Source organism: Ptychodera flava, chromosome 17 (assembly GCF_041260155.1).
Source record: "Ptychodera flava strain L36383 chromosome 17, AS_Pfla_20210202, whole genome shotgun sequence".
Lineage (NCBI taxonomy): Eukaryota > Metazoa > Hemichordata > Enteropneusta > Ptychoderidae > Ptychodera > Ptychodera flava.
This window is the reverse complement of record NC_091944.1, coordinates 4,549,268-4,576,029: the sequence shown is the minus strand read 5'-3', so window position 1 is coordinate 4,576,029 and position 26,762 is coordinate 4,549,268. Positions and strand designations below refer to the sequence as shown.

The 26,762-nt window shown below is 37.9% G+C and overlaps 1 protein-coding gene across 1 annotated transcript in view; it reads left to right on the top strand.

The window, feature by feature from the left end:
- LOC139115207 (G-protein coupled receptor 83-like) overlaps positions 1-26,762 on the top strand; it is a 49,367-nt gene that overhangs the window by 7,739 nt on the left and 14,866 nt on the right. Inside the window, exon 3 of the mRNA XM_070677158.1 lies at positions 18,985-19,173. The gene's annotated coding sequence lies outside the window, so the exon portion shown is untranslated. The remainder of the gene's footprint in view (positions 1-18,984; positions 19,174-26,762) is intronic.

Sequence of the window (26,762 nt, the reverse complement as noted above, 5' to 3'; positions counted from 1 at the left end):
TCACACGCAACGAAAAAATATTAACCGTCGCTCTTTACATCGCCAATTTGAGTCAACACCGTCATTCTTAAAAAACTACAAAGGTGCTTTTATGCAACGTACGTGTTTCCAGATTTTTTGCCTTTTCCTAAGTTCCATTACACATGATGGAGAGTGACATGAAAAGAGCTGAAAAAGGACCTGTCCACTTTTCTTTTGCAGTTGTCAAAAAGATAGATTTTGAAACCTATGCGCTCTCAAGCTGTCGACATGGCCCTTTTCAGCTGTTCTAAAGGGCAATCTGTTTCGTCGTGTATCGAGAAATACTGTAGACTAACAATGATAGCCTTACTGCAATGTAATTTCCTAGATATCATTCTACCATGCATTAAGTCGTCCGCGTTGAGTGAGCTAACTCCACCTAAACCCATCAGTGCAAGTCTCGTAAGACACATATAATCTGCTTTTGTATCGAAAAGGATAGAGAAAAAGTGTATCCATCTGTTCAAAGGAGAGGCAGCGATTTTAATATGTACATCCTGACAGCAAAGGGACATTGAATGTAGGCAGTCCATAATAGTATTTATTTACTTATACTTTCCAGTCTTAATTTCGGGTCTTCGAGGAAATTTTGAAATAGGAAATTTGACTTTACATTCGCATGAAAAATTGCCATCTCGTGCATATGCGATGCACCAATAACCTTGTCTGTGTATGATTTCGTGGTTCAGAGTACAGCTGTCTGTGGCTTTACGTATCAGGAATCAATCCAATTGATAATTGTGCCTTTTGAGATCACATCTATAAGAATATGCATACATTTACATGTGAATTTTCAGATCAGTTGGAAGCCTTCCACCTAGAAACCGATAAAGACCAAAAATTGTACAGCGGATCCACCGGAGCGTCACTTTTAAGTGGATACATCGCCATCTAAAACAAGTGCGCCTCATTACAACATCGAACACCAAAAATAATTGTCAAACGTTTTGAAGATACGCTATTCAATTCGTACGACATCGTTGCTGTGTCCCGTTGTTGCTGAAAACAAATGAATGTAATCTCCCATATCACACGGTGTGTAAGGATCTCTATGTTTAGCGGTCCCCCGGGTAAAGACGCTAATTTTACTGTCTTAGGTACCTGCTGTAACGCATCTTTTTTCGTGTCGCGTTTTGTATCCCCACGGTAGTGATGTGATGGGATATAAGTATCTGTGGCCAGTGTTCCCTTTGAGGGAACTAATTAACGAAGTGATAAATGTTCAAGCCTTCTCTTGTTTACGACTTCTGTCATGTCTGTTTTGTAATGTCGGGAGAGTGTTAAAATCTTTCTCTATTCTCATTATATATACTCTGCAAAAGTTGACTCTATACAAGAAGAGCTAAGGGATTAAAATCAGTTCAAGGCCGGCTTTCATTGCAAAGATAACAAATCATCAAAGGAGAACATTGCGGTACATTATTTGAAATGGAGCAAAGTAATAAATCGTCATGACAATTCCAAAGTGTAGCTACTCGGCCGAAATTGTGTCATGCTGTAGTTTGAAGATGGCTCCACGAATAATAGCTGCTAGATTACTTTACCAAAAAGCTTTCACGCAGACCACATTCTTTCAAGTAAAACGCACGTGAAAAATTAATCATAACACCTTATACCTAACTAAACATAAGACCTATTACTTTACACACTTTCATTCAGAAATATAGCTGTGTCAATTTCGGAAATTGCTTATTCCTGTCTTTTCTTCTGTTTCAAATGGTGCATTTTACACCTGGTGCGTTTTATTATCTGTTCGTACAATGTTGATTATCATTATTAGTCGCCAAGGGAGAGTGCTGGTTCAAAAACAAATAAATACCAAACATTTGAATAGTCGATGCATCATGGTTTTATCATGATGCAACTCTTTATAGTCTATATGTGTGACGGACAAATAAGATGCACAGGGCTTTACTTCTTTGTATAGTCAACAAATTGAGATATGGTTTTGGAGTCCCAGTGAGTTTGTGTGGCAGCTTAGAAATTAAGGTAGAACGCGCCTCGGGGACACAAATTTGGACTCTCTCAAACTTTTACAATTCTTTTCTGATATACCACTTGTGGGGGTTCGTTTTAAAGCTCTTGATATAAGAAAACTTTTTGCCGCCTTAGCTTTTCGAAAATCGAAAATTTTATTTTTCTCCATAGACTTAACACAGGGATGGCGGCCATTTTGAATATTAAATATCGGTAAATCTTGAGTCATTTGTTTCTCTAGTACTAAAATTTGCACGATGACCCCGATTTTCATTATTAATTTTGAAAGAGAACGATTCAAAGATTCCTCAAGGAAAGTTTGAGCAAAAGTTTAAGTCTTTCACTTTCGAGGTGCATACTACCTTAAATGTTTTTACTCTCATTCCTTGTAAGCTTAACTGGTGACTAAACTACAATATGTGACGTGGAAAAAGAACATTGCAACCTTTTTTATGGATGCATTAGTCATTCATGCGTTTAGAAATTCCATTGCCGTGAATTCACTGGTCTTTGATTACAGTTCCCTGCGCAATGATTTGATAATCCTTTGAGATGTGTGTCATCTTTGGTTGTGAAGCTTTCGAGAAATGGGCGGGAAAACGTAACAGCCTCTGCCTGTTTATCCGTGTCCACTGCTGCCATGTGCTCTTTGAGATGTTGTTGAAGACTCGCTTACTGATATATGTCAGCATTCAGCGCAAGACCGCAGATTTTTATTCTTTATCAACTGCAAAGTGTATTGTTTAAGCATTTATGCTTTTTTCAATCTGTAACTTTCAACGACAGTAAAATGGGAGAGATAACGAAACTGTTATGCATCAAGTAGATTGTTGCGATTAAAAGAACTCATTATTGCAGTGGGCATCGGCTCCAGTGTTCGGCTTTGTGCAAATCATGACCAATTGGCGGCGCTCTTATGCGATTGAATATTTCCTTCCCCATTGAGTCCTATCAGTTTCCGTTTATGATAAGTTGACCCTGTGAATTTTGGTTCATGAAAACATGACTAAGAAACAGGGAAATGGTCCTCTTTAACCCAGTACAGGCATAGTCAGTATATTTGAAAGTGTGTGAGAAGACTTTCATAACAGTTAGTTTCTGTCGAAGTGCTCATCTTACTGGTTTGGCATGAATTGTCTGGCCGGGTTTAACATATCTTAGAAAATAAAACAGTAATTCTGAAAACTAATCACCAGCACAGCAGATTTTGGTAGACGCGGATATGGATTGCATTACGTTCAATTAAAGGCAGCATCAATTGAAATGGATTAGCAAAAATTCCCTAAGCTTGCATAATTGATAACTCTGAAAATTCTCGCCTTTAAGCACGGGTGATTTAACTCCTACGATGTTTCTGCAAAATTTGGTGAAACAATGTCCAAATTGTGCTGACTAATTTGCGTGCACTTTAAGTTTGGAATTTTGCCTGATAAGCATTCTGAAGAATACCAATTATAATTTAGAAGAACATTCCGTTTCAACGGTGCATGGAAGTCAATTTACGACAACACTAGAAAGTCGAGTATCTCAGACGACACGATGTTCACGCAATTTTGCCTAAGGGGTGAGATGTAATAATAAAAAAAATTACATTATTTCCCCTGTAGTAGTGGGACGCGAAGTCTTCTAAAAGGACGGAAGTAATTCAGAAATTGACAGTTTGCCCTAGAGGGAATCCCCAAATCAGTGGCATACGAAGAGCAGCGACATTAATTTGAGGATTTGTCCGCTCGTATAGATGTCTTTTGGATGCGAATACACTCCGGTAATGGCGCCTGTAGTAAGGATTATCCTTAACTTTGAGTAGAGGTAACCTATCCATCACTCTGTTAATGCGTATATTCGTCTCATCATTAAAAACATGGCTTGGGGGTTTTTACAATAGAAATTCCCTGACAATGCTGGAAGGCTGCTCCTCAAGACAATAATACTATCTTATTTTTCAAGCATTTTTCCATTTTGCTACAAGAATACCAACTCGACGGCCAAGTTTTTGCAAACTTTCGTCTAGTTTTTGAAAACGGTTCAACAAAAAACAGGAATGCATGTATCTTGAAACACATTCGTGACGGACACAGTACGTAATATCTAAGGAATACGACCCTTATGATCTTAGCTGATTTTCAAAGTTCTATATGTTCAAACTCGGTTCTAGAGTTCTCTAAATTTACAGGTTTCTTCTCCGTGATTTAGATATCGTGGAAGTTTAGCGAATGTGAATAATCTTTCGATTAGGATTATAATACGTCCACCTGTTTTTATTCCGTTAGTTTTATCTAAGCATTGTTGAAAAAATAGTAGGGAGACGTTTTATACAGCAAACACTTTAGAATCAAACCAATATCTTCAACATCTATACGAGAAATGCATGCACATTTGTCCGATATGTAAGATAAGATTGCACAGGAACCGGACGATTGGACGATTATTTTATCGCACAAAATTATTATGTCAGTATGACACATATTTTGGTGATATTATTGCTTTTCGGCCCCTTTTGTCTTGTTTTATTTAACGAACTGTTGTTTAGGATTGCAGAGTTACCATCAAGGGTATTCAGCTTGTACAGCTCTGACCAGCAGTAAGTACATGTTTTTGTGTCCACAAAATGTTATATACTCCACATGCGTTTAGGCGCTGAACTATTTGCTTTTTAGCATTACTTCGCGCTTTGAGGATTTTTCAGAGATAATGAAAAAGTAAACAGATTCGAATCACTTTCAGTCATGTTTTTCATTCTCTCTCTCTCTCTCTCTCTCTCTCTCTCTCTCTCTCTCTCTTCTCTCTCTCTCTCTCTCTCTCTCTCTCTCTCTCTCTCTCTCTCTCTCTCTCTCTCTCTCTCTCTCTCTCTAAGCTTTCTGGGAGTGTCCGTAGAAACTCATCCTTCAATATCAGAAAAACAGAAAATCCAATCTATAAACATTATAGCGTAAATGCCATTTGTGTATGTATTCCAAAACAGTAAGCAACTTAAAGCAAATACTGTGATTTGTTATGTGTATAATTTCTATTTTCTTTTTACATGCCTTGGTTTTCTTTGATTTTCCGCTGGCCACAACGAACACAGCAACATTTAGCGTAGTGTCCCTAGGGGCATACCTTCATCTGTGACTTTTTCTTCTTGTCTGCGGTATTCTTTGTAGTTTGCTGTGCCATCGCATTAACCGCATCAGAGAACGAGAAAAGCTCGTTTACGTAATTGCAATTATTTGTTTGAAGAATGGCAGCTTCTCAGATTCTACATCGTCTCCCCTGATGACGTCATCCCCAACAATGCCGAAGTAATCCAGCCGGGGTTTTAAGAATGATCTATTTCGAAATCTGCTGAATCCGTTGACCTTGCAATGTCTATGAAGGGGTACAATTTCCGAGTTTGACATTTCCCGTCTTGATTTTTCCCTGATTTGTAATTGCCAGCATTCGTCGTCATCTAGTTGAAGAACGGAATTGTTCTCGAAAGCACGCTTTCAGCTGTGCAGTTTCATTCATTTCAACGATATTTTCAGTTCTCTATCAACTGAATGAAGAGGAATTCGCATGAAAAGCTCAAGCTCCAAGCAAACGTATGTATGTAGACGATTTAGAAGTTCCATGTGTTCAATCATATTAACTTAACAATATCACTGACATGTCGTTATCTTAAAACAACATTTACCGATTGAAATTGTTCTTCCGTGATTTTTCTTTCAATTTGTTTTTCAATATTGCAATGCAATGTGGTTTGCTATCTTGTTGAGTTTTCATGATCGATGACGGCTGCGATTCATGGTGTAGTATTCCGTTTCCTGTTTAAAGTCCACATTGTAACATCCATCCAGACAACTAAAATATGACCCGCAGGTGGCGCTTGCTGAACTTTGTTTCCTACCATAAATGGTCCCGGAGTACTGTGATTGAGGCACTGACAACATTTCTAACTGTTCCTATTTTCAATGGAATCATACCAAGCCATCCATGTTTTCGTAATTTAAAGGGACATTAGATGTAACTTTTGATTTTTTGATTTTTGTTGATTTTTTCTTATTTCTTTACGTTTTGAATGTCAATTGCAAGTTCTTGTTCTACTTCCTAAAGTATGATGAAATAGCTACTTTCCCTTGTCAATACATCGTTTGTACGTGTAGAATGCTGTGATATTGTTTATATTTGAATTCTAGTCCGGACAAGAATTTCCCTGTCAACAATAACAGTGAAGTTTACACACTTAAAGGCTGAGTTGACAAGTTAAATATTATGTATCTCAACATTCCTTGGAGAGAAGAATAAGAAACTGTGGTTGACATAAAAAAACAAAAATAGTGTAAAAAATCATCAAAAGTTAAAGCACAGATCCTTTCATCCTGTAAGATTTGGGTACATGTCAACTAGACGTTTCGTTTTGTTATTAGCACAACGCACGAGTGCGAAGGAAGATGAGTGGTCACGCAGCTTTGATTAGGAACCAAAAAAGTTTTCATTTGGCCATCTAACATGCTATCCCCACCTCTGAACCCGGCGACTCCCTATGTTGATGGTGATAAATGCGAAACGTTGTAGATTTGCATTCACTCTCGCCAAACTATAAAGTATTGAGAAACAGAACCAACTCTTTGTACAGCAAAGGTTTGCTCCCTTAATTTACTCTCAAAGTAAATCAGAGATCATCTTAAACTTCGTTGCAGCGCACGTACATCTGCCATCCGTCGCCGTAAGGGAGAACAACACAGATAGATAAATACTTGGAAAGTATTACAGCACGCTTTGGCGTGGCCTTGTGTCATGAAATTATAGGAATGGGCTTTTAAAGGAGTATGCACCTCGAAAGTAAAAGACTCAAATTTTTGTCAAATTTTCCTCGAGGAATCTTTAAATCATTCACTTTCAAAATCAAGAATAAAAATCGGGGTCACCGTCCAAATTTTGGTATCAGAGAAACAAATTATCCAAGATTTACCGATATTTGGATATTAAAAATGGCCCCATCCCTGTGTTAACTGTATGGAGAAAAATAAAATTTTCGATTTTCGAAAAACTAAGACTGTGAAAGTTTTTCTTATACAAAGAGCTTCAAATATGAACCCCTACAAGTGGTAAATCAGATAAGAAATGGCAAATATCTGTTTACATATCCAAACTCCAAATACCTGTCCCCGAGGCGCATTTTACCTAATATCAAACTTTATAAAATTCACTTGTCAATTTGCTGAACCGTAAATGGAAAAGCTGCATCTATCCATCTATGAAAAACTAATATTGGGACTGAAATCTAATTTACGCAATTTAACTAGATGTCGGTAATTACAGACAGTGTAGTTTTTTCAGATGACTTTTGCAATTATGGTTTGACATGTGTTTGTTAGAGCTTTGGGGCATACTATTTTTGGAGTGCATTACTATTTCTCATTTTTGATTACAGTATCATCTGTCTGCTGTGGAAATACACGTTCGTTTAACAACTAGTCCATAAAATTCGTCAGGATATATTTCGGGTACTGTGTAGTTAAACGACTTTTCAATCTTCGTAAATTACTGAGAGTGGTTTGGAAACCTGTAGGCCTACGTTGTGTTGCAGAAGACAAAACTTCGTTTTGCAAACGGTCTAATTTGTCTTTAGTATCACTTCTGGCGCACCTACAGGTGATGAAGCATCCATGCAATGGTATAAAGATTGGTTATTTTAATCTCGTCAGAGTCGGTATTAACTATCTCGCATCTGGCTCGACCATTGGGTGAATTTGAAAGCAAACGATCACCTGATGACCACGAAAGATACAATTACGAACAAACAAGGGGCCGCGATGCACACTACTCGTCAGGGGAAGCATTTTCCAAACTATAACATCTGGAGCGAAATCTTCAACCAATTTAGAAAAGCCATTGGGCAACAAACGCTACATGACTTCAATTATTTGTAATACGTTATATGCCTCCTAGCGTCTATTTACTCCCGCTGGGGAACTGAATGCCATTAGATTTCACCAGTCCATCAAGATCAACCAGCCGACCATGAAACAACGATAGAAGTGCATTATAATGTTTGGTAATATCGTAGGGGGTAATTATTTGTTTCGTCTTTGTTACAGAGGATGAATAAATGTCATGACGGTGAACCAGGGTGCCCTGTATTTCATGCTGGTTAGCAGTCATTCTATATATTGCGGATGTTAGTGTCGTGCCTCCATCGAGATTCTATATTTTTCACTTTCACGAAATTATGCAATGTTACGCTTCGTAGAGTAACCATGGTCAAATCAACGAAGATGCCGTGCGAAGTAGTTCTTAGTGTTGGTGAACACGATTTTGCTTGATATAAATTCACATTTACTATATACCCTAACGTTCTATGTAGGAAACGCGGTCAGCTCGAGTTAAAGTTCTATCTATGTAATTGACCATTTAAAAGTTTATTTTAACTCAGATTGCTACGATACACTATCACTGAATCAAATCACTTTCTATCTATGTTTGCCATGAGCGACATATTAATTTGCAGTAACATTGAAAACGGAAACCGAGAACACAGTGATTCATAGACTCCTAGAAAATCCTGCCCACTGTGCAGGAAAACACCCGTAGAGTAAGTACAGGGAATACGAAAATATTAGTGTCTATACCATACAGAGATATTGACATAAATCGTGACTCTTATATGTCCCTTCCTTATGAGATAATTTAATATAACCATATTTCAAAAGTCCTATTCCTCGCGCCGACATCATGCAGGTCTCGACATGTTATTTCTCTTTTTACTTTTTTTTAATTACTTAACGCACATATAGTATAATACACCGCGATGAACTTGTAAGAACAGAGCCCGGCCATATTTCGCTGACACCTGCTCCGCAAGAAAGCGTGTATTCTTACAGACATCCATAGTACGGAGCTGATATTAATTAAATTTACATCTTGAATAATCACAGATTTCTCACGGTGAAAGGGATTTATATCGCACGAATGCTACATGAAACCCAGTGGATATATCTATATAACATCCATGTTAGACAGGATCACTTGGAATGTACCAAGTACCAAGGCGCCTTATAACTTTTTAGCAAATGATACCGACCCAGTTACAATGTAGAGAGAATGAAAGCTGTAAGATTTGTCGATGAGTGATAAAAGTACTCCACAAGGTAATTGGGCGGAAATTTCTGTCGCCTTGCTTATTAATTTTACACAAATACAACCCCTGGGCATACTTGTATTTGTCACACACTCAAACAACTGACTGAAGCCTACAACTGAAATAAGCGCCCTTCAATGGCGCCGGGTAACCATAAATAGAACATTTTCATCTGCTCTCAAAGCACATAAGAGGGTGAAACTCGGCAGATATTACAGCGTATGCATGGGGCATTGTGTCCAGGATGATCAAATGAAGTTAAATCGTCACGAACTGTCAGGAGAACATCCTGGGATTCAATCATGCTGAATTCTTTTTGCCTGTATACGTGCGAGGAAGTTATAAAGTATTGATGTGGCCTGTCATGAGATCGAAAGACGTGACCGGCGCCTTGTTTTATCGAAGCCGCGCAGTTTGCAACGGATCCACGGTCACTCAAAGAGACACACGAGACAGTGGATAAGAATCGGAAGACTTTCGAGTCAACCATTTATTAAATGACTGATTACTGACTGACAAATACATTGATTGTTTGATCAATCGATTGATATTATGACGATATCGTGACCGTCACGTTATTTTTTTTTAAAAATGTTATGCAATTATTTCACATATTGGCTACCATGGTGACCAGAGTAAAAAGTTGCTGGACATCTTTTCAGGGGAAAAGAAGTACTTGACATTCAGCTGACGTCTTGGAACAGTCACGCTGTAAGTGGAAGTCAATAAGCAGCGGGATATCCAGGTTTCCCATTCCCTTCTATTACAAGATAATTACTTGACAGCAAACGATCACAATTTGACCATCGCACGAGAGGTCTTGACAGGGAAAGCGGCGTCCTCGGCAAGTAGATGACGTGGAGTTGCCGATCCCAGGAAATTAGTGTGTTTTGCTCGGCTAATAGATGTCACATTTGCGTACTCTACTCTATTGCGGTTAGGTCTCAGCTACAAATAAGATCAGAACACAGGTGCTATCGTCCAGGTAAGAAGACAGCAAGGGTTATAAACCGCTTTTTGTTTGTAAGACTGAAGGGGATATTTCTGTGTGATTTGTTTGTTGGCATACTGTGCTTTGACTGAGCCATCGTATCTTGCTGCTGTCTGTCGCCACATCAGAGGAAGTGCGAGAGCTCAGAAACGGTGTTGGCCAGCCCGTATAAGGTACGATGACTTCTCCTGGTGTTACTGTTCTTTAAACGAATGGTTGCTGGTTCACCATTGGCATGCAACAAACAATTTGTCTTTGACTAATTCCAATGAGACATAAATGTCGACATTGCTGAGTATTTCATATGCAAAACAGGCATCGAAGTGCTCATTGTTTATAATTTATATGTGTAGTTCGTAACTACAGTTTAGTTAGTATTCAGCATTTGAATTTGCCTTCCTGGCAGGGTTACAAGAGTTCGGTGCTCATTGTATTTCACCTTATCACTTAACATCTTGGGATTACGATCCCTGAGCAAAAACGTCTAATTAGCTAGCCATTGCGACTACGGTCTATGGCTACACACATATAAATGACTAAAAGCATTAGCTAGCTTAGCGAAATCTTCCTTGCATTCGAAAGTAAATCCTTCAAAGCTGCTAATACCTATACCTAAGTCCATGGACAAGATAACTTGAACTATTTCCACCTTCCTATCCTTAACTCCCTGTGTCTGGGTCGGAAACCTTCATTTGTGTAAGTTTAGTTGTCTGTCAACGAACCCTATTGAATTGTATTAAGCAATATTAGAAATAACTGATATTTGAACTTTCATTGCCCTTGCAAAAAGACAACATTATGAAGGGTACTTAGACGTACGTCTTATTAGATGATGATGATGATGATGATGATGATGATGATAATGATGATGACGACGACGACGACAGCGTCGGCGGCGACAATCAGGACGATGATGATGAAAATGATGCGATGATGATGATGATGATGATGATGATGATGATGATGATGATGATGTGATAAGCAGTGCTGTAGGCTAGAGAGTGTGATGTACAATGCCCTAGGCTAGGGAGTTTGATGTACAATGTCCCATGCTAGGGAGTGTGATGTACAATGTGCCATGCTAGGGAGTGTGATGTACAATGCCCTAGGCTAGGGAGTTTTGATGTACAATGTCCCATGCTAGGGAGTGTGGTGTACAATGCCCTACGCTACGGAGTTTGATGTACAGTGTCCCAGGCTAGAGAGTGTGATGTACAATGCCCTAGGCTAGGGAGTTTGATGTACAATGTCCCATGCTAGGGAGTGTGATGTACAATGCCCTTGGCTAGGGGGTGTGACATGATGTGTACTAAGGTAGGAAAGCATGGACTAGGTTAGCCAAGCATGACTTTTCATTCGGTGTTTGCGAGAGAGGCATTCATTCTGTGGCTGTGTTTTTATCAATTTGAACATTAGAATGTACACTGTGTTCCATTAAGCTGATTCAAATCACGGGGACCACATTGTCAGCTTGCTTATTAGCGGCTTTTCCTGGTCACCGAAAAACGAATTCAATCGACCAGTGTGTGATTAGCCACAAGATCACTTATGGCGCTCAGCTGTTACAACGTTCCTTTCATTAGAAGAAGAATCTAAAAATAGCGAGATGGACCTTGTTTGAAAAAGAGGAAAATCATCTGCGTATACGCTAGGCCATCTATTAGGCTATGTGTTGAATAGTCGGATTTGGCATCACAATGTATTAGATTTATTGAAACGTGACTCGTTTCGAAATAGATAAACAAAATAACAGATGTTCATATTTCAATTATTCTACGATAAATCCTGTAAAGAAAAAAATTAACATTGAATATCATTCTAAAACCGGGCAAATGTCAAGGAAGCAATAAAGGCTCGTATTGTTGTGTAAATTGGACTGCAAATATAATAAAAACTTCATAGAAAGAATAGTCAGTGATTTTTTTACTGTTTAAGATTGATCAATGCAGACAAACCTTCTAAAACTGGAACTCACCTGGAGTCAACATTAAAAATGACTACATATCAGTGTTATCCTATTATTGTGACACCACGGATATAAAGTACATACGCTTAGTCAACAAGCACCGCATTTTTGTGAATAATTATTTCTCAGATATTGCATTTACGACAAGTCTCGTGAGTGTTGTCATTTTCACCAGAAAAACCAAAATAACATCTAATGCAACGCAGGAAGTAGTAACTTGACTAGTTTCGGTATGATTCGCACCGAATAAGAAATTTGTGAGTCTTAAGGTAAGAACGCGCCTTGTAGACAGACATTCAGTCTTTCAAATTTCTACAATTCTTTTCCGAAATGCCACTTGTTTGGGCTTATTTTTGAGCTCTTGGAGAAAGAAAAACTTTTACCGTGTTAGTTTTTCGAAAATCCAAAAGTTAATCTTCCCCATAGAACTAACACATGGATGGCGGCCATTTTAAATTTCAAATATCGCAAAAGTTTTGGTAATTTTCGCAAAGTCCACACTTTGCACGGTGACTCCGGGTTTTTATTGTTGATTTGGTAAGGAATGGCTGAAAGTTTCATTTAGGAAAGTTTGAGCAAAAGTCTTTCACTCTCAAGGGGCACACTACCTTAGTACATGTATTATTGTCCTTCCGATGAATTGTGCCTTCAATGTGATTTACCGCGTGAAGGTAACACTCCGATTTTATGACACAGGTGGAGGTATCAAATAAAAAAATATACCTATATATGCCAAACTAGAATATCAATGTTGTTGCTGGTCATCGATTTAGTAGGTAAAGCTCACTTTGCTGCAACTTTTGATAAAATTTCCGTTATTTTTCTTCCCTCGTGAAATACAGTTTCTTACCCCATTTCTCAAATCGTGTCGAAATGTTTAGTGTTCAATTTGTCAAGCCAGCCTACATATGTGATTTGATGTCGACTGCAATGTCATTGTTGGCAATTTATCATGGACTAGAATATGTCAACTATGACATTGTATGTAGACTATGCATTTCGTCGGTACGGCTAATACTTTAGATTTTAACAAACTTGAAGGAAAAAATAAGGAACTGTATTTGTTTTGTAGACAAACGTAATTAAAATATGATTAAAAATTATATTGTCATTTTGATATGCAACCCTAAGTATAAAAACGCCAGTACCGCTTCTATAAAGTACCCTACTTGTAAAACATCTAATGATATAAGATGGGCCAGTGTTGCAAAATTAGTGTCTGAGTATATTAAGACTTCGTATAAGTTGCAGACACGAGCCAGTTCCGCTCTGGCCGCTGCTTTATATAATTATTATCGACAACGATCAAACTAGCTGTTTCAGTGAAATCTAACGAACAAGGAGCATGTGGCTATAGATATTCTCAACGGCAGTGGACTGACTACCGCTGTGTCTCGTCAGGGACTGGACATAAATTATAGGGGGGGTGGGCCGGTGTTTTTCGAAAAACCGCTGCGTAAAAAATAGTGACCCTTCAAAAGTTCATGCACAAAAATAGTGACCCTCCCCCTTATCCGTGCATGAGAATAAGTGACCCTCCCCTGTTACTCAATACCCCCCCAAAAAAAACCGCAATGTGTTGAAGACCCCCTTCTGACTTGCTATACTTTTTAAGTCGCCCTCCCGAAAGGAAGGCAAAATGTGGCCGATATAACGCGTTGTCCAAAAAATATCAAATCATATGTGTGTTATTCATGTAAATGTACTTTGCTTGAAGTGGCAGGTAAAAAGTGCATGCTGTACAAAAAATGTAATTTTTAGATTTTATCGATAATGTTGATTCACTATACATGTAGTAGACTATAAGAAAACTACGAATGTGTATTTTCCAGTATAAAACTAGCTATATCTGTTCATATACAGATGTTTAATAACTGATATAGATATACTTGATTAGCATGGGTTGTTTACAAGTGCACATGTGAACAAGATATTTGATTTTGGAATTTCTGTCAAAATGTGATCCACTATACATGGGAGTCTATGACAAAACTATACATGGGAGTCTATGACAAAACTGTCAAAAAATTTTCAGAATTAAAAATTTGCACTATTTGTGCATATATAGACCCTGAATAATTGACATAATTGTGCTTGATTAGAAGAGGGTGGTAAAATGTGCATCTGTGTACAATAACTTTGTTTTTGGAATTTCGCATAAAATGTTGATCCACTATACATGGGAGTCTATGACAAAACTGTAAAAAAAAATTTTCAGAATTAAAAATATGCACTATTTGTGTATATATGACCCTGAATAATTGACATAATTGTGCTTGATTAGAAGAGGGTGGTAACACGTGCATCTGTGTACAATAACTTTGTTTTTGGAATTTCGCATGAAATGTGGATCCATTATACATTGTAGTCTATGAAGAAACTATGAATAATTTGTTTTAAATACAAACTTGGCAAATCTGTGTATTTATGTATGCTTGATTATTGATATTTATGTTCTTGATTAGACTAGAGTGGTTACAAGTCCATGTGTGTGCAAGAAATTTGATTTTGGAATTTCACCGAAATGTTGATTCACTATACATGGCAGTCTATGGTGAAACCCTATGAATAATTTTTTTCCAATACAAAAATAGGTAAATCTGTGCATTTATGTACACTCAATTATTGGTACTAATTTCATGATTAGACTAGAGTGGTTTCAAGTCGATTGTTGTGCAAAAAATTTGATTTTGGCATATCACTTAAATGTCGATTTACTATACATGGCAGTCTATGATGAAACTATGAATAATTTTTTCCAATACAAAAATAGGAAAATCTGTGCATTTATGTACACTTGATTATTGGTATTAATGTTCATGATTAGACTAGAGTAGTTTCAAGTCAATGGGTGTGCAAGAAATTTGATTTTGGAATTTCACTGAAATGTCCATTCACTATACATGGCAGTCTATGATGAAACTATGAATAATTTTTTTCCAATACAAAACTTGGTAAACCTGTGCATTTATGTACACCTAATTATTAGTATTAATATTCATGATTAGACTAGAGTGGCCATGGTTGTGCAAGAAATTTGATTTTTGCAATTTCACCAAAATGTTGATTCACTATACATTGTAGGCTATGAGGAAACTACAAATAACTCATAGGTTATCTGATCCTAAATTGTTATTCAAAAGTTGTTCGACCTGAAGCTTCCAGTTGTTATTGACGACACTATGCACTATTCTGAATAGTTTGTATTCTGTCAATGTCCTCAAAAAATTAAAAAATGTACATACAGCGACATGAACGTTTGACACCGACCTATACCCAATGTATTGTCAATGGGAGAATGATGTCAAATAAGTAATCTCCCAAATTGTTATTGAAAGAGTCATTATAGGGGACAGTTATGCACAATAGTGTTGAATAAGTAGAAATCATGACAACTTAAATCAATGTGGCTGCTTGGAACATCAATACATTGTTTATTATACCTCAAATTTGCGCCCGAAGGGCGCGCCGAAAATGGTAATGGCAGAAAATGAAAGTGCCAGGAGGTATTTTTTCTTTTTTCAGTATTCCATAACGTGCACATGCAATTTCAGCTTTGATGCATGAAAAAAGGTGACCCTCCCCCATAGGCTTGCACAAAATTTTATGACCCTTCAAAAATGCTTGCGCGAAAAATGGCGACCCACCCCCAAAAAACACCGGCCCACCCCCCCCCCCTGTAATTTGTGTCCAGTCCCTCAATACAATGCAATTCTTGGTGACAGCAATTCACTATTTGCTGATAGAAATGTCAAAGATAGCCTCGGATGACAATGATGCGGCCAAATGATTTCACGACTGTTGATTCAATTCTGGAAATAGATAATACCCAGATTGAAAAAACGACAGAGACAATAAAGGATTTTGGTTTCACACGGTATATTTAACAAAATGTGAACAAATTAGCTGATCACGATGTCAACATTCGAACCGACTGAGCACTGTTACGACGGTGTGTACGTATGGCTATTATGACTGAGATTACATCCTACGTTGACAATCTCTAGGATATTTGTTAAGATACATCTGTTAAAACCGCTTGAACACTGTTAACACTGCTTCATTCCGCATCAATTTATGTCATTTTTTTATCAAATTAAAACCTCTTCAATGCATTGTACATAACATTTATATAATATGGATCCCAATATGATCAAGTAATTTAGAATACATTCAACGCGATTCATGCGAAACACAGGGATGGCGGCCATTTTGAATTTCAAACATCGGTATATCTCGGGCAATTTGTTTCTCCAGTACCAAAATTTGATCGATTACCCCCCCCCCCGCGATTTAAAGTTTACTTGGTGACAGCTTTAGAAAAAAGTTTACTTGGTGACGGCTTTAGGAAAAAAAGTTTAAGTCTTTCAGTTTTGAGGTGCGAACCTAGGAACCTTAGTTGATCACCTTGAAATTAAAGACATAACTTTTTGGCCAAACGTTCAATCAAGAAACCTTAAAAACTTTCGTTTCAACATCCAGAACAAAAACATCTGTTATCGTGCAAAATTTAAACTAGTAAAAAATACATCCCCTCCTCCCCAATATAGTTTCTGAGATTTAAAATTCAAAATGGTCGCCAAGCGTTTGTTAACTCTATTAGGGATGCAATTCGATTTTCTCAAAACTAAGCTCATGGAAACGTAAGCTGTGTAGTGCAGAAAATCAGTGTAAAAGGTGGAATCTGAAAACCTGTCTACCTTGTTTACGTTGTTACCTACGACCCGATCTAGTTGAAGTTGGAACTGTAGTAAACCTAGACCAAGACATCTAGACAAACACTGTATTCTGGGGGTCTCTTAATCTACCAGTCTTCAACTGATTTATGAAATACGATTACAAAGAGGCACGTCACGAGTCTCTAACTTTCCACTTGACGTCTTTCCCCAGCAGGAAAAAACATATTAATTTCCATACCTCAAAGCACAGTGCCGCTTCCGTGCGTCATATTCTACTGACATCCCTCCTCCTTTCCAAAACATTTATTTTGTAGAAGTTAGATGTCCCTCGCTTTGCCTTATTAACATTGGAAATTTAATCCTAACCATGTGAGAAATTAGATTTGAGAATTTCATATCGCGTTTCCCCGACGTAATTTGGACTCCGGAGACATGTACCTTACGGACGGTAATTCTGTGGGCTAAGTTTTCATCGGAGGGAAACACAATACCGTTATCCTAATATGGATATGGACTGGCGATGAAAGCTTTTGGTACGTAATAGAAAAACAAATTATCAAGTAATATGCCATAGCGATATTTTTCTGCTGCCTTTATTAGATCGGATTTATTCAACTTGTTGCTTGTAATACTACGCTCACAGCCATTATTTCCATAACAACTACTAGCTACAAAGATCTTCTGATTGTATATCCTTCCGCATCTTAAAATAAAGTCAATTCTTTACGACGCCTTTTGTCATGTATGTCATATTAAACAAGGAGAGTGATATTTGTGTCGCCATGGCACAAAGGGTGCCTTAAAAATTCAATCGTCTTATCATTTCACTCTATACATGTACGCGTGATTTGGCCATGAAATAATATCATAGTTTCCGGTAACCCGATCTATCCTTTTATGTGCTACACCCTTAGCCTACACATTTTTCTTACTCTCCAAAATGTAATACGTGAGTTTACCTACTGCTCGTTTTCAAGGGTCGCAGTGAGCAAAAAGATTAAATAGGGTATCGACCGACCTATCCTGTTTTTCGTACCCTTAGAACGTGGAATAAGCCTTTTTTAGTATCGACACTGGTTAAAGCAAAGATTCAACTCGTTAGCAGCCTTTGTCATCGCTTCCGTGTGCTTATTAACAGTCACCTTATGTGAGTAATGTTTACATTATTAGGCTACTGCGTTCAGAATGTACAAACCTATCAAAACGGATAGTTTAATAAGAGTGACTGACCGCTGCCAGCTGATGACCGTTTACAAACCCTCCAATAATTACAAACACTGATTTAAAATTGTGTTGTCGATAAGTCATTCCCAATACTATCAGTACTCTCCATAGAATTTACTTTCCTAAATCAACTTCTGAACCAGAAAGCAATCAATGAAGTTGTCCGTCAGCAACAGGATGGTTAATGTCTTGCTTTCTGGACACAATAGTTAATCGTAGTCCACAAACAGAATAAACCAGTCGAATATTATTCCAAGATATTACATTACCCGATGATTCGTTGGTTTATATCCACACTATAGTTGTTGTGTGGTAAGGTCAAATAAACTTTTCATGACATCTGTTCAGTTATGTTTCAATATCCTACACATAGTTGTGCCAAAGACTCTTCACACTTGTTATGTGCATGTCCTTATCACTACATTGCGATGTTTAATCGGTTAGTAATACTTAAATGTATGGCTCTAAACATATACAAACAATGCGTTGATTGATTGCCGAAAGACATAAAACTAAGGTTTATATCTGTTTTTCATCACGATCTTTATCTTGACAGAAAGGTTTTTGTAATTGCCGGCAGAAGGATTGGATATAGCATGCTTTAAACTTTCTCCAAAGTTTATCGTGTCCTGTTTACTGGTCCTACATAGTTTGCAACATTTTATAGCGGAGAAAGTAAAACAGAAAAGTTGTTTACTCCTTATCAGTGCATATCTGTTCTTTCGCCTTTAGATGCGTATAATTTCCACTAAGATCTAACTTTGGACGGCAATACTGGCATTGATAATTGCTATACGTTTTCGATGACGGCAAAAAACATCACAAGAACTGTAATGCAACGCACATAACAATCACTGACACGATGATTAAATACCGTCTGTTACGAAAGATGTCACGACAATGTCATTTGACAGGGAGTATAATATCATGTGCATCATGGGAGTCTTGGGGTCAGTGGAGGGTCAGTCGCTTGAGCTCATTTATAAGGAGAGTGATAACACCGATTCTTCTATTTTATCGACAGGCGTGCCAACACCGAGATCGTTGTCAGCCAGTGCGTCATTCGTGGACGGCTTACAGTAGATGTACAACGTGGTGCAGATAGACCAGGGGCTACTTCAAGGCTCATCCCAAGATTAATTATTCTATCTTCATAAAGCATGCGTTGAGCTGAAGAGGTTTCAACACGCCCATACTGACCTTGACATTCAAGGTAAGTATCACTTCTACTTCTCTCGTTCACCAATTCAAGCAACAAAGATCAGGATACTTTTCCTAGATTTTTGATATTTACGTTATTTTCTTCTTCTTGCTTCTGATCTACGGAGGTATCACTGCAATAATCAAAATAAAGACCTTTTGAGCTTTGATTAAAGTGCTTTGATTCACAAATACCTAATAATTTCGGTTAAATGCAACTTTCAGGTCGCTTCAGGCGTCATGTCGTCTAATAGTTTGTGAATATCTGTGTGGCGTAAAATCTAAAAGATAGATTACGTTTCTATCGGGTGCGCTGTTGCATACGTCAAAGTATGAAAACCATGCTTATGAACGGCTAACGAGTGTTCATGGAACTGGCACCTAATGAGACATTTGACATTTCGCAGAAAAGAAAATAACATTGCTGTGGGGTAGAGCTTAAAAGCGCATTCATTTAGATTATGACAGAGGTTGAACCAGAACAATACATGTCACGGCAATGATGATAATTTCCTTCAAATCCATGCCGTTTTATTGTGTCGTAATTGACCAAAATCATTGATAATGAAATGATTGAGGTGTGATCAAAGTTTCAATTTCGATTAATAACATTACAAAAACGTTTAATATTGTTCAATATAATATTGCTGACAGCCATGCTAATTAGCAAGGGTTTCATAATTTTTACATTATGTTTCATAATTATTATATTATTACCTCCTGACAATGTGAATCTCTGAGACGAATGCTTAGGCCTAAAGCCGCAACTTTAAATCCAAGGTTCTCGCCTTAGTGGAGTTCTCCTCCCAGTCAAACACCTGGCCAGTACGATGTTTGATTTCTATAACATTAATTACACAAACTGATCTCAACCTTTTATCACCTTTTGCTAATCCTGCAAACAGAGTTTATACAATTTGATTGACGGTCGGTTCAAATTACCAACGGTCATTGACTCCCCACCAACAAAGCTCGAATTTCCTAAAAAATCGTCTTCCAGTGGCGTTAGAATTTTAATATAACCACAGAGTTTGATCGGCCGCAGCTTCGCGCTGACCGCTTGGCAGTCTGTTTGCGTTTTTGAGGCCGGAAAAAACTAAAAAGTGGCACTTTCTGGAGCTTATGCCCGCGGGTTGCCTATCTGGTGTCTACTTGCACACTGAACGCCGCCATAGCTTTGCGTCCTTTTAAAGGGAGGCTCCGCCTTTAATGCAGTTCAGTATTGTGGTTCTTTGCTCAATAATCTAAATTAGATCTTCTGGCAAGTAATAGCATCTATTTTGTTCCAACCTCTGTAGGTGTAGTGTTAAAGTCAGTGTTAGAATAAAAATCCAAGACTTATACAAATTGTTATGTCTACATCCCTATATTTTAAGGTAGAATGCGCCTCGGGGACAGATATTCAGAGTCTCAAAATGTTATAATTCTTTTCTAATCTACCACTTGTGGGGGTTCATTTTAAAGTTCTTGGGGTAACAAAACTTTTCACCGTCTTAGTTTTTCGAACATCCAAAATTTTATTTTTCTTTAAAGAGTTAAAGGTACACTGTCACCTGTTCCAATTTTGCCACAGTAACCGTGGAAAGAGAAAATCTAACCAATCACAGATTTTAAGCGGGTGGCCGCTTTTTAAAAACAGCGCCCTCATATGGGCATTTTGAATATCAAGGAACGCCTCTTTGACCATATATGGGCATATTTAGATTAGATTAGAAAAGACAGTGGTTACGATATTCCATGAGGAAAGTTTGCGCGAAAGTTTAAGTCTTAAAAGTTAATATAATACTTAATTCCCTCGGTATTAAGTTTATAAACGTCGTAAAAGAGACTGAAAAAAGGTTACTGACATACCAAGAATACCTTTATATCGGGAATATTACATATCTATTATGTTAGAGAATCCTGCGCCGCTTTGAAACTACCTCATAGGCTAATTATTATTTATGATCCATGTAGCAGTAACCTTCTATAGTAATTTAAGATTTCAAAAACTTGTAAAATGCGAATATTTACAGTTGTTCACTCTATAATCTATAATCTTAAAGGGCTCTTCTATGATCGATATGCCGTAATTACAACATTTAAGTTGAATAACAAATCAAGTCTACTCCAAGCTGGTAGCCTTGGTCCGATCATCACGAACCGGTTTGTCTCGTCAAATGTATCATTCGACTTTCAGATTTGAATTTCGGAGAAATTACAAGGTACGCCGATTCGACTTTGGTCTTATCAGTCGTTAAATCGAATGCACCACGTGTCCTAAAGGACTGTCCAATTCACAATATATCAACATCCTAACTACTACGATCATTGCGTTCCTTAATTGAACAAAAAGATCAAATTACGTCCCCTAACGACGTGATTTCATTTGTATATTCCAATTTCAACGTTAACGCTGTACCTGCAGGTCAAATATCAATGATGTCCATATCTACATTACTTGCATCAAAACAAACCACTTTATGCTTGACTGAAATGCCATCAACAAATTACAAACCTCAGTTTTGACAAAATTACGAAATTCAATGCATCTGTGTCTGTTATCGATGACGCTGAACCATTGTCCTTGAGATGGCATTGAACATCGTATCTTGCGATCTGACGCACGGTATACGGAACAGGCAAATGTGTAACTAGGCGTTTATTGATATGCCCATCATCGGTCTTTACAGCGTGAGTATCTCGTTATACGGACAGGAGCAGTCCCAGGTGAATCCAGACCTTTTCATTCCACCCTCTTACACCGTTGCTGACGTACTTGGAAACAAATCCACAGAGATGTGTCTGAAGTATACACCTACTTTACACGAAAGTGACTTGAATTTCTCCAAGAATCTGTGCCGTTGCCTGGATTTACTCTACACTAACCTAACATGATAATAACTAACCATGCGTGATAGAAAACTTTAATTACATGCCTGCATGCTATTCAAAACCTTTCTGTTGGTCTGCGGCTGGACAAACTCACCTTCTCGGTCACGGAAGGACGTTTCTCTTTGTTCAGTGGTAGCTCAGACAGCTACTCCCTTTTCTCCTACAATTCTTTGAAAGGAAATCTCAACAAGCCTAGTTTGTCCCTCGACAAATAAATAAAGGCCAACGCCTTTTAGTCACGGACTTTGTAGCACCTGGTTTGTGGTATGTAAGTACATAAATGTAGGGTAAAAGTTGCAATCCTTTCGTAAAGCTTCATCATCATGGACTAAATTCAGAAAATACGGAACACGCTTAGAACCCACGATTAATGGGTTGACCAGGGAGATAATCTGCCGCGGTTATCAAATTCCGGTACGAACATTTGAAAAACTTGATTTTCGAATCATGTCCTTCAATATAGCAGGAAGATTACATGGCTCGTCACAACCAACAGCGCTGTATCGCAATGCACCATCGAAACACACCGGTTTGGGCAGACATTTATCAGGGCGAAATAATCAAAAACTGTGAATATGCCACATATATATGTCAGTGAGAACATCTTTGGTGCAGAGCTCGTTGATGGCGTCAAACCACTTGTACATGTCGTTTTCCAGAGCTTAAGTATGTCACTGTAAATTAGGTCATGTTCAAGCAATTTCAAATAGTGTATCGTTATTACTTTTGTATATTCTTCAAGCTGTTGTCGCGTCACGACCTTTTGTACAAGGTTTGTTAATGCACCATTCGAAGCTTGCCCTCATAATAGCACATAAGGGACCGTCTCAGATTGTTGCAGAAGTTCAAAAAGCGAAATTCATTCGTTGAGGGGGGAGGGGGTTTGACTTCCATTCAATTAGTGAACTTCACTTTCGCACTTTTATTTTGTGATCACAAGTTTTCGTGTGTTTATTTTAAATTAAAGAAAAACTGCACACTCTTGCCAACAAATTTGTAACTGTTTCAATCTCATTTGTGCCACAAAACACAATATACCAATAATAACATTGTATCCTAAACCTTTCATTCATCAAATTATACAAAGACAAAAGTATCATTTTTTAAAATGTGCTATTATAATTTATGAGCGTCTGCTCTAACCACTAGATGTCTCTATTCTCATTAGTAATGCACCTGGTCATAGTCGTTGTAATATGATTGAACATGCCTTGGCCCCCTTGTCAAAGTTTCTCGCTTATTTACCGCCCCTACCCAGTACAAATTGCGTGTTCACAAAGACAAAGAACAGCACAAGAGATGCAAAAAGGGGAAGTAAAATAAATGAAATTTTTATGCGGCAAAATGCCCTGTTAGCACTCAAATCTCATCGATTACTTTAATTGTAGTGTGGCAAGGGGCATACATCTTTAGTAGCTGTAGCAAAATGCAACATGTACTCTCAGGTAGACATGAACATTTCGCACTTTTGAAGTTTCGTTTAGGGGGAGGGGGTTAAGATCTAAACGAAGGAATTTCGTTTCTTGAACTTCTGCGACAATCTGAGACGGTCCCTAAGTTATTACAAACAAAATAATGCGTTGTAGGTGTCAAGATCAAAATATCAATTACCAAACGTCACAGAACATGAAGGCAAGATATCCCTCCCTGCGAGACGTAGTGCAATGCTTTGCAGTGTGGTGAAAGTCATGATGACAAGTTGATTCGATACAATTTGCAAAAAGTAGCTTTGTAACCGACTGGCATTTAAGCTGAAAATCACATGATGCAATTTTTCCAAATGGAACTAGTGATCTTTGTGGTTCAATACCTGAGCTAAGTCGTTAGTTTTCTGACCGCGACTCTTCCATAGGCTGTAGAGTTCATGAAGCAATCGTACTCGCACACAGATAGCTGGCTCTTTCAATTCATTGTTAACGATGTAGGAACATGACTTTTACTCGCCACTAGAATTCATCTTAACATCTGTCACGGGGGTTATTTTGAATGCGATGACAATCTGAGTGCGTGATCCATATTCTGGGATAAAAGTCACATCATACGACCCTATATCACACAACCCCCACGTCACGCACCAGCATATGGCACACAGCTTTCTTTATCTTGCTTATAATCCGATTCATTATCGAAAGTTATCTCAGTAATCCGAACAAGCAGCGTTAAGAACCAAAGCCCCGTATTATCAGCAACTGAACCATGTGATACAGTGTAAATGTCACTAAGATTTACGGCATCGCCCTACTTTTCAAGAAAGGTTTATATTCTCTTCGGTGCATTCTTGTAAGAAAGAGAGGAGACTTGGACAAGATACTGATGATGTCACTGAAGAGAGGACACTAAGCTTGCACTACCTGTGGATGATGTCACTATGACAACACCCATGAAGTCCATGGAGCATGTAAAGGGGATAAAGTTGCTATGTTGAACTCAAGTCTTGAGATGTTATAGTTTAATGATGTCTATTAAATTGGCAATAAACTTTATAGCTCTAGAACTTTGCTAATGGGAATTCTGCCCATTAAATTTCCAGAGCTCATTACACAAAGAATGGTCTACTCGCAGTGTTTTTACCATTTAATCAAGTTTAAAGCTGCCTATGCTTACTAATGGGTATGTTGGATAACTAGCCCCATGTTTTGAAAAAAAATGAGAAAAATAGATTAATAAAGGATCTAAAATATAGACTCTGAATTTAGTCATGATTCGTGACACGTTCGACTTTGTTCATGAATAAAAATCATAGAAATTCTTTGAACACTTTTCTAAAGTAATTACAATTTCATTAGAATGAACAAATTATCCGTTGACATGTTACCATTGAAATTTCATTTCAGCCTATAATATCTTCTTAATGGTACTAAAGTTGGTAGATGGATTCACATTTTTCAATAAAATCCACATTTCTTTTTACGTTTGAATATATATGACTTTAGGTGCTGTGTATCAACGGTCGATATATCTGTGTCCTCGGGGAATAATAGTGTACATCAGTCGTGCCAATATCAATCACAGAAATCGAAACTTGCATGATCTGAAACCATTCCCTGCAATCGTACGCCCATGACGATGATAACGATGGAAATGTACATGAATGATTGCAAAGACGCCAAAAACACAAATAGACACGACAGAGTATTATCAAAAAGATAGAGATCTAAGCCAGCTCTTACAAAGTGTATTTTCTCATTTCAAGCCGCCCGTCATCTTCTACCGTTTTCTATTTCTAGTGCACTAGGCAGCAGCAGTAAGCTATGTCGCTGATATTTCCAAAGCACATAGTACGTACTACTTTGAATGCTTTTGTGCAGGGAATTTCGCTAAGTTTTAGTCTTTTATGCCCGTCCACTTTCACGATCTTTTCCTAACAGTTTAAAAACTACGCACCGTTGTCATGGTTACGAAGGGTTTTCTTTAGTATAATCTGAAATATTGAAGACGAAACAGTCTTTCGCAAAGTGCTACTTACGTTTACTCGTACACCTGGATTTGGGTATACCGTCACTAACGGACATGGTACACAAATAGCCGTGAAATATTGTCTTTAGCGATTTCGTTATGGAAAGCACATGAACAAGTCTTTCTAGCTTAAATCATTCCGCCCTCTTTCCCATGTTCTTAAAAGGTATAGAAAACACTTAAAGTATCCGTTTGCATTAGGCAAATCGAGTTTCCGCTTTTCAAGGGCAGGCATATGCTGTGAAGAAAAATCATTAATATTATAGCTGGAGGTGATAATAGGAACAGAACATCAATTTATTCGGATTTCATCAGGAAGTTTAGAGTGCATTGTTCCAGGGGGTATGTTCTCCTCCCTGTGTTCACAGGAAATATAAATCCCTATGGGATTCAACGTATTCCTAGTCGTCGTTGTGAACAATTTACTCCTCGCTTGTTCCCCGAGGCATCTGCCATACAAATTTCAACAAAGGCGACCTTCCCCTGGAAAAACTGTAAAAAAAAATACGACGACGCTGTGTTTATAAGTGTACAATTACATCTCTTGCTGTTTGATTTCGTTTTGACAGCTCCATTCAAAAATTGTATGACTTATTGTTTACTTTCGGGCGAGACGTGAGAAACCGTCTTCCGCTGCTGCGGCGCTTCCGCCACCGTCGGGGTGGCGTGATTCGTCATGTTAGCCGATCAGAATTTTGACTCCACGCTGAGATCTATGCATCTCATTCAAAACAGGGGAATAATGGTCGAATTCATTAAAACGAACATCGTAAAATACATACCATCTTTGCTTTAGCTATAAGCAGATACCTGACATGTTTCCTATGATGTGAATAATAGATCCAGAAAATCCTCGACTGTAGCTTTGACTGCACTGTAGCAAAAAGTGACCCTGTCTCCACCTAAGAGATATTTACAAGTTCATCAAACTGATAAAAGATTTAAAAATCCTTGACACTATAGCAAAATAGCGCAAAATCTTTACAAGAACGACTTTTACAAGACGACTGCTGCCTATATATTATCACATGGTGTCTCTTGGTTAAAACAATTGATCGACTCATCAACTCACAACTCCCTTTCAAAGCGTAGAAGATCTATCACTAGCAGTTTATGCCCGTTTTTGTTGGGTTGTAACCGAAATTTAAACTTTTAGCAATACTCTCAATATGAGTTCCTCTCGAATCTTCCCTTCAATCAATCAAACAATCAATCAATCAATCAATCAATCAATCAAATGGATTTCTATAGCGCCAAACTCCAAAACGCAGT